Consider the following 8,553-nt stretch of genomic DNA (forward strand, 5'->3'; position numbering starts at 1 on the left):
CAACTTTTCAAAGAAATAACATGAACCTTACCTTATTTGAAGTCTTCTTTTGCCGAATGCCCTAAGCTCAAAGGTTTCTATTTTGTTTCTCAACTCACGGCAAGAGAAGAAGAAATGGCCTTATTATTTTCACCTCAAACATGTTTTATTCATTTATTTCATTAACTTTTATTATTTCTATTTTATGAAACCACTTTCTTTAATATAACAAATATATTATTAACATTATTTACTAACATACAAAGCACAAAATGCCAAAATGTGTCATTCATGCCCATCCTTGCCGTCCACTACCAAGAAAAAGGAATGTTTGACATGCAAGTCCCTCATGCTTCAAACCATGCAATTTTTAGCCACTTCCATTAACCTATGACATTTTCAAGATTTTTCACATAAGCCCCTTTTTATTTATTTCACATCCAAATGACAAAATTTAAAGCATGAAATTTTCACACATACTTATTCATAAATAATAAGCATAAAATATAACAATTAATTATTTTTGTGACTCGGTTTTGTGGTCCCGAAACCACTTTTCGACTAGGGTCAAATTAGGGGTGTCCACATTGGTGTCATACATGCAAGGTTATTCCCACTAGTATTTATAGGTTTCCATGTTATTGTAATTCATTCAAAATTTGGCTCGTTTTGGTAACTCATTACCAATTATAGCAACCCACTATATAAGAGTATAACATACATGGATTTGTAGGTCATAGCCTACTTCGATTAAGCCAATTCCAATGGCCATATACAAAAAGATAGATACATCTTTACATGCTTCATTTGGCAAATCAAATGACACATATAACAAATACTCAAAACCTTATACATGCCATTGACGAAATAGAAATATCTTTATACCAAAGCTGGGCTAGATGATGGCGTGCTGACTCTCCTACCGTCTTCCAATCCTCACAAGTCACTTAGCTCTAAAAAATAGAGAAAGGAGAGGGGTAAGCATGTACATGATTACTAAGCTCGAATAACCGGAAAGTAAGCTTACCAAGTAATTAGCATACATCAATAATAGATAAGGAAACCAACAAGTATGACATGGTTCCCTATCAAATGCACTTAACAAAAGAGTTAATCACATGACAATGCACCATATAAATTATCGTAGATGAGCTCATCATTTAACAATTCATTTTGTACACGTATTTCATGTTAATCTCGTTGAGTGTCTAGGAAATCTCGATGGAATATTTATTAACCGTCAATTCATAAGGATGATCATATCAGGTGTGCACTTCCGCGAACTTCACATCTTATGGCAGGATTACTAGTCCAGGCTAATCCCCATATTGTAAACTCATAAGGTGATGTTGGGATTACCAGTCTAGGCTAAATTCAGACCTCGATTGTATTACCCGTCCGGCTAATTCCAAAATGCATATGTATTCTTCGGAAGGCTCAATCATCCAAAGGAACACCCGTCCAGGCTAGATCCTTTTCATAATCGAGATCAACGGATTACCCATCCGAGCTAAATCCTTACTGCAACAAATGCAGGATCTCAATTCACATGTCATCATGGTTATCCATCGAATTCCTTTTTTAACCTCAACCGAGTCATTTTTCAACAATCATCATCAAAGTTACATTTCATGTATTTCTATGCCATCAACCAATGCAAACATCACACATTCATAAATCATATAATTAGGTATATTAGGAGTTCACTTTAATTATCCGAACTTACTTGGCAATCATTTCAGAGCGGTGTTTCGGTTATTCCGAAACCTTTCGTTTCCTCGATCGACCTCCAAAATTTGTTCCTCGGGGTCTATAACAAAAAAATTAAATCCTTAACACTTTACATTATACATTTCAAGTCTAAATTCCACCTCTGGTCCAAATGACCGTTTTGCCCCTAACCTTTCATGTTTTTACGATTTAGTCCCTAGGTTCGTATAATGAAACACATGCAATTTCTATCTTAACCAAGCTTAGCCGAACACTTTTCCCTCTTATGACAGCCCACATTTCCCACTATTTCTCATTTCTACCACACATTTTACAACTTTTGCAAAATAGTCCCTATAGGGTTTTTCATGAAATCACCTAGGAAAAGATGTTTAACACATATCCAACTTTCATATTCCTCCATAATCCATCAAAATACAAGTAACTCATGCAAGGGTAAATTTTTGAATATGAACCCTAGCATGAAATATGGGTAGGAATGGAGAGAGCAAGTTATCGGGATTTTAAAAATATAAAGAGCATTAAAAACGGGGCATAGGAGCACTTACTATTGAGCTTGGAATATGGAAAACCCTAGCTTATGGAGATTTAGGAATTTCGGCAGCTATGGGGAAGAAGATGGCTGATTTTGACTTTCTTTTTCCCATTTTATTTCATTAAATGCAAATGACCAAATACCCTTAAGCCCTTTCTTTAAAATTTCATCCATGCAAGCCCATTTTTGTCCAAAAACTTAGAAATTGGGGTAAATTGATCTCCAAGACCTTCTAATTTATAATCTAAAGCAATCTCATACAAATTGCTTCTAGAATCCATGTTTTACAATTTATTCAATTTAGTCCCTAATTTCCAATTGGACACCTTACTCAAAGAATTTCTTCATGAAATTTTAACACATGCATATTCTCATATTCTACACCTCATAACAATCATAAAATAAATATTTTGATGTCAAATTTGTAGTCCCAAAACTACTATTTCGACTATGCCCTATTTTGGGATGTTACATTTCTCCCCCTCAGGACTTTCGTCCTCGAAAGTCTTACTAGTAAATAGATTCGGATATTGGCTTCTCATCGTTTCTTTCAGCTCCATGTAGCCTCTTCTACACCATGCCGATACCATAAAACTTTTACTAAAGCCACATCTTTATTCCTCAACCGTTTAATCTTACGGGCTAAAATCTTAACCAGTTCCCCTTTATAGGTCATATCTGGTCGAATTTCAACCTCGGTCGGTGAATCACATGAGAGGGGTCTGATCGGTATCGCCTTAACATAGATACATGGAACACATAGTGAATCTTTTTTAGTTCAGGTGGCAATGCCAAACGATATGCTAATGGTCCAACTCTTTCGTGACCTCGTATGGTCCGAAAAATCGCGGACTTAGTTTGGCTTTTCGACCAAATTTCAACACCCTTTTCCATGGAAATACTTTCAAGAATACTCTATCTCCACTTGGAACTCAATTTTCATTCTTTTCAGATCAGCATATGACTTTTGCCGATCCGATGTCGCTTTTAAACAATCTCGTATCACTTTAACTTTCTCTTCAGTTTTTTTAATCAGATCAACTCCATGAATATGACTTTCTTTAAGTTCTATCCAATACAATGGAGTTCGGCACTTTCTACCATACAAGGCCTCATAAGGTGCCATATTCAAACTTGTTTGAAAACTATTGTTGTAGGCAAATTCTACCAACAGCAAATATTTTCCCAGCTACCCTGAATTCGAGGATGCAACAACGCAACATGTCCTCGAGAATCTGAATCATCCGCTTAGACTGACCATCGGTCTGAGGGTGAAAAGCTATGCTAAAGCTCAACTTCGTACCCAAGGCTTCTTGTAATTTCTTCCAGAATCTCGAAGTAAACCTCGAGTCTTTGTCTGAAATAATCAACAGCGGTACTCCGTGCAATCTTACTATCTTAGAAATGTACAAGTCGGCCAATCTATCAAGGGAATAGTCTGTCCTTACCAGAATAAAATGAGTTGACTTCGCCAATTTATCCACTACCACCCATATGGCATCTCTCTTTTTCGGAGTTAATGGCAATCCTGTCACGAAATCTATGGTAACTTTGTCCCACTTCCATTTGGGGACCATCACAGGCTGTAACAACCCTGAAAGCACTTGATATTCGGCTTTAACTTGCTGACATACTAGGCATCTTGATACAAATTCAGACATATCTCTTTTCATGTTGTTCCACTATTATATTTTCTTCAAATCATTGTACATCTTGGTACTTCCCGGATGAATGAAACAACTATCATGCGCTTCTTGCAAGATCTTCCGAATAAGCTTATTGTCCTTGGGTATACAAACCCTATCTCTGAACATCAAACATCCATCAAACAAATCTAAAATCTGATTCAATACCTGACTTATATTGAGTCCTTGTTTCTTGCAAGTCATCATCATTAATTTGCGCATCGAAGATTTCCTGAGGAATGTCTGCCTAGCTTTAGCTCTGCCAAGACTGAACTATCATCAAGTAATGCCAGACGAGCATCCATGGCTCTCAAGCAAACAAGGATTTTTTGCTCAATGCGTCAGCACCACATTTGCCTTTCCTGGGTGATTGTTAATGATCAGATCATAATCCTCATTAACTCTAACCATCTCTACTGTCTCAAATTTATTCTTTTGAGTCAGCAAGTACATCAAACTCTTGTGATCGTGATATGCGTCAAGTCTCACCATATAATATGCCTCCAATCTTTAAAGTAAAACAATGGCGGCAAGTCTAGGTCGTGTGTGGTAGTTCTTCTCGTGTGGCTTCAATTGCCGTGAAGCATAGGCTATCACTCTACCGTCTTACATAAGCACAACCCATCCATTCAAGGATGCTCCTGTAGACCACAAACTCTTTTCCCAGACTCAGGTAATACTAAACAGGAGCTTCGTTAGCAATGTTTTACTTCTCAAACTTTGCTGACACTTTTCCATCCATTCAACTAAGTATTTCTGTAGCAACCTCATCTCGGAGTCGCTATCATGGGAATCCTTTTACAAACCTTTGATAGTAAACTGGCTAAGCCAAAAAGCTTCTAACCTCAGTTACATTTTAGGTGGTTTTCATTCGACGATAGCAGAGATCTTCTTGTATCAACTCGGATGCCTTCACTCGAAACATATGACCCAAAATCCAACTTCCTGAGCCAAAACTCACTCTTGCTAAACTTAGCATACAGTGCTTTTCTCACAAATCTGCAACATATTCTCAGGTGCTTCACATTATATGTCTCATCTTTGGAGTAAATCAAGATTCGTCAATGAACAACGACAAACTATCAATATGCTGAAGATATATTTATTAATCCATAAATACGGACGGTGCGCATTCGTCAGCCAACAGCATGACAAGAATTCATAATGGCCGTACCTCGTCCTAAAATCGTCTTGGGTAATCCAAGTCTTAATTGCAGTTGATAATAGCCAGACTCAAGTCTATCTTGGAGAATTACAATGGCTCTTCTCACCTGGTCAAACAAATCATCGATCCTTGGCAAATGATACTTTATTCTTGATAGTTACCTTGTTCAGTTGCCGGTAATCTATACATAGCCTCATCGAACCATTTTTTTCTTAACAAATAATACGGGAGCACCCAAAGGTGAAAAACTCGGTCTTGCAAATCCTTAATCCATCAGCTCTTGCAACTGTGCTTTTAACTCCTTCAGTTCTGTAATAGCCCAAAATTGGGGTCTGTTGGAACAGAAGTTTCGGGACCACAAAATCTGAGATAGAAATAATTATTTTATGATTTTTTGAGGTCTATATATGATTGCATGATTGTTGTGAAAGTTCGTGAAGAATTCTATGCATAAAGTGCTCAATTTGAAGTTAGGGACTAATTGAATAAGTTGCAAAATTTGCATTCTAGAAGTTTCTAGTATGAAAATTGCTTTGAATATTAATTATGAGGCTTAAATAGAAATTTTACCAATTTCTAAGTGATGGAAACAATTGGACTGATGGAATTTATTTGAAAGTTTATGTAAGGAAGGGGCATTTTGGTCATTTGGTAATTAAATGAAATAAAAAGGGGAAATAAAGCCCAAAATTGACTCATCTTTCTATGGAGGCCCGAAATTAGCATGGGGAAGCTTCATGGCTAGGGTTTTCAAGCTTTCCAGCTCAATAGTAAGTTCATTCTAACCCCGTTTTTCAAGTTCTTTACGTTTTTGGAATTCCCCGGTATTTGTTTAAGCTTATTTCTAGCAATATTTAAGCTAAGGTTCTTATTTGGAAAAATACCCATAGGTTGAAATGTGTTTTTTTGCTGTTTTATTGATAGAACATGAGCGTTTTAAATTATGTTAGACAACTTGTGCTACTCGGTTTTGCGTGAAACGATGTAAAAGGGCCTTAATTAGTAAAAAATAGCTAATGTCATAAGTATACGTTAGAGTGAGAATTTGATGTTTCCATAGAAGGGGAAAAGTGATCTCCATGTCATAAAACATAAGAATAAGGGATGAAGTTTAATTCCCGAGCCTAGGGGCAAAAGGCCGTAAATATGCAAAGTTTAGGGGCAAAATTTGTAATTTTTCCAAGTTTGAGTTTAAGGACTTTTTTGAATAGTACATTATTAAATAAGTAAAATATGATGTTTTAGAATCCCGGGAAAATGAGGATTTGAACCTAGAATGACGAGAAAAATCGAAAGTTGGGAAAGTTGGTAAAATAGTCGTTTTAGTATCGAGGTAAGTTCATATGTATAATAAGCATTAATTTATGCATGTTTCAATGTAAAATTGATATATTTATTTATAATTTTCGAAGGTGTTGAAAGTATGTAAGTTGGTATGATAATAATTACAGCAATAATGCTGTAATTTATATTTGAAAGTTAATTTAGTTGAATTAATTGAATTATGTTAAATTAAATGATTATTGGTGCCAAGTTTATGAATTGATTTAAAAATATGTCTATGGTACATGAAGTGTATTGAATTATCATACATAAATTTGATTTCTATGATTTAGGATATTATGGTAATTGTAAGTTTATATGATTTTTATAAGGAATGTGTAATTTAATGTTATTGCTTGATATTAAATGAGATGTAGTTTATATGTAGTAATACATATTTACTTGTATTTGATATTTTATATAATATTGAAATATGTTTGTGGATAATTCTTGATTTTGAAATTGTTGGAAAGAGAGGAAATCCCGGTTAACCTTCGCGAAGATTGGGATGATACATAGTATGAGCTAGTACTGTATGGTGCTGAGTGCACATCATGTGTACAAGAAGCACAGAATTTGATGTAGCTAGGTTCGATGGGTGATACTATGTTACACCATGTAGACAAGGAGAACGGGATATATGTAGCTAGGTCGCATGCGTGGTTCCAGGTGAAGGAACCATGTAGACAGAGAGCTATGAGATAATTGGCTAGGTCACATGGGTGGTACTGAGTGTTCACCATGTGTACAAGAGAGCCGAACTATATGATGGGTGGAGCTATGTGCTGAAACCACCAAATATCGAGGATTGATCCGAAATGTTCAACGGGAGACTCTCCATGTATTGCTTTGTGAGTTTTGTGATGAATAAGTGCAGGAACTTTGTTATGTGAATGATGTGTTCATTAAGTGACCAAGATGTGGTAAGGTTATAAACAAGTAAGTTATACATGAGGATGATTTTATGGTGACCTTGTGATCATGGGCCTATACTTGTGATGTATGAAATGTGGTGAAAATGATTTGTGATATGTATGTTAAAATGAGGTTAATACAAAGAAAGTGCGAAAGAGTGAATTAGCAATAAAACTGTTTTGGACAGAAGCAGTGACGTGATTTTGAAAAATCACAAAAAATAGTAGAAATTGAATCAGAGACTGAATGAGATATCAAATTAAAGCTTAATGCATCTCTTTCATATAAAAGAACATAGCAAGAAAAGGACTTCTATATTTTGAGTGATTTATGTTTTTGTGAGACTGGTTCAGAATGATTATGATCCCCTGTTTTGACTTTGGAAAATCACAAAAATTTGGTAAAAATAATTAGAGGATTAAACTTATATTTTTAAAATCCATAATGAGTATATTTTCAAGATAAATCAACAAGAACATTATCCGAGTTTGTACTATGAGATAATTAATTTTTAGTGAAGAGAGGTCAGAACTGTAAGAATGTGAAACAGGGGAAATTTTAATGAATAAACTGTACTAATTGACTGAACGAAAAATTATGAAAATTTATGGTGGAAAGATATGTGAGTCTAGTTTCAGGGAAATTTACGGATCTTAATTTGGAGCTCTGTAGCTCGAATTATAAATAAGTAAGTGACTATGACTCGTGTGGACAGTTTGATGTGAGCATTTATTAGTAAATTGTGAAATCGTACTTACAAGAATGCTATATACATTAAGGATGTGGAATGGAGAGGAGGAGGAGGAAAATAAATATATGTGGAATACATGGAAACTATGGTATATGAAATATTGATATAATGAAATAAATGATATGTGTATATAAGAAAACAGAAAGAGAATGATATGCATCATGACATGCATATATATATATATATGACTAGTCTCAATGTAATGCTTGTTGGTATGGAGTTGAATTGAAATATTTCAGGCAAACATGTTATTTTGCGCATCTGAATTGTGGTATTTTATAAATATATGATTTAGTTTTAAATATGAATGCTTGATGATTAAGCTGAAGATATTTGGTAAGATGATAATCTTGGTATAATGTATAAGTGGTACTAAAATAAACAAGGTAAAATGAGTGTGAGATACACATGTATGATGACATACAAATGCTATGTTTGTGGTTTAATTGAGAATATTTAATTATTAAAT

Source organism: Gossypium hirsutum, chromosome A01 (genome assembly GCF_007990345.1).
Source record: "Gossypium hirsutum isolate 1008001.06 chromosome A01, Gossypium_hirsutum_v2.1, whole genome shotgun sequence".
NCBI classification, from domain to species: domain Eukaryota; kingdom Viridiplantae; phylum Streptophyta; class Magnoliopsida; order Malvales; family Malvaceae; genus Gossypium; species Gossypium hirsutum.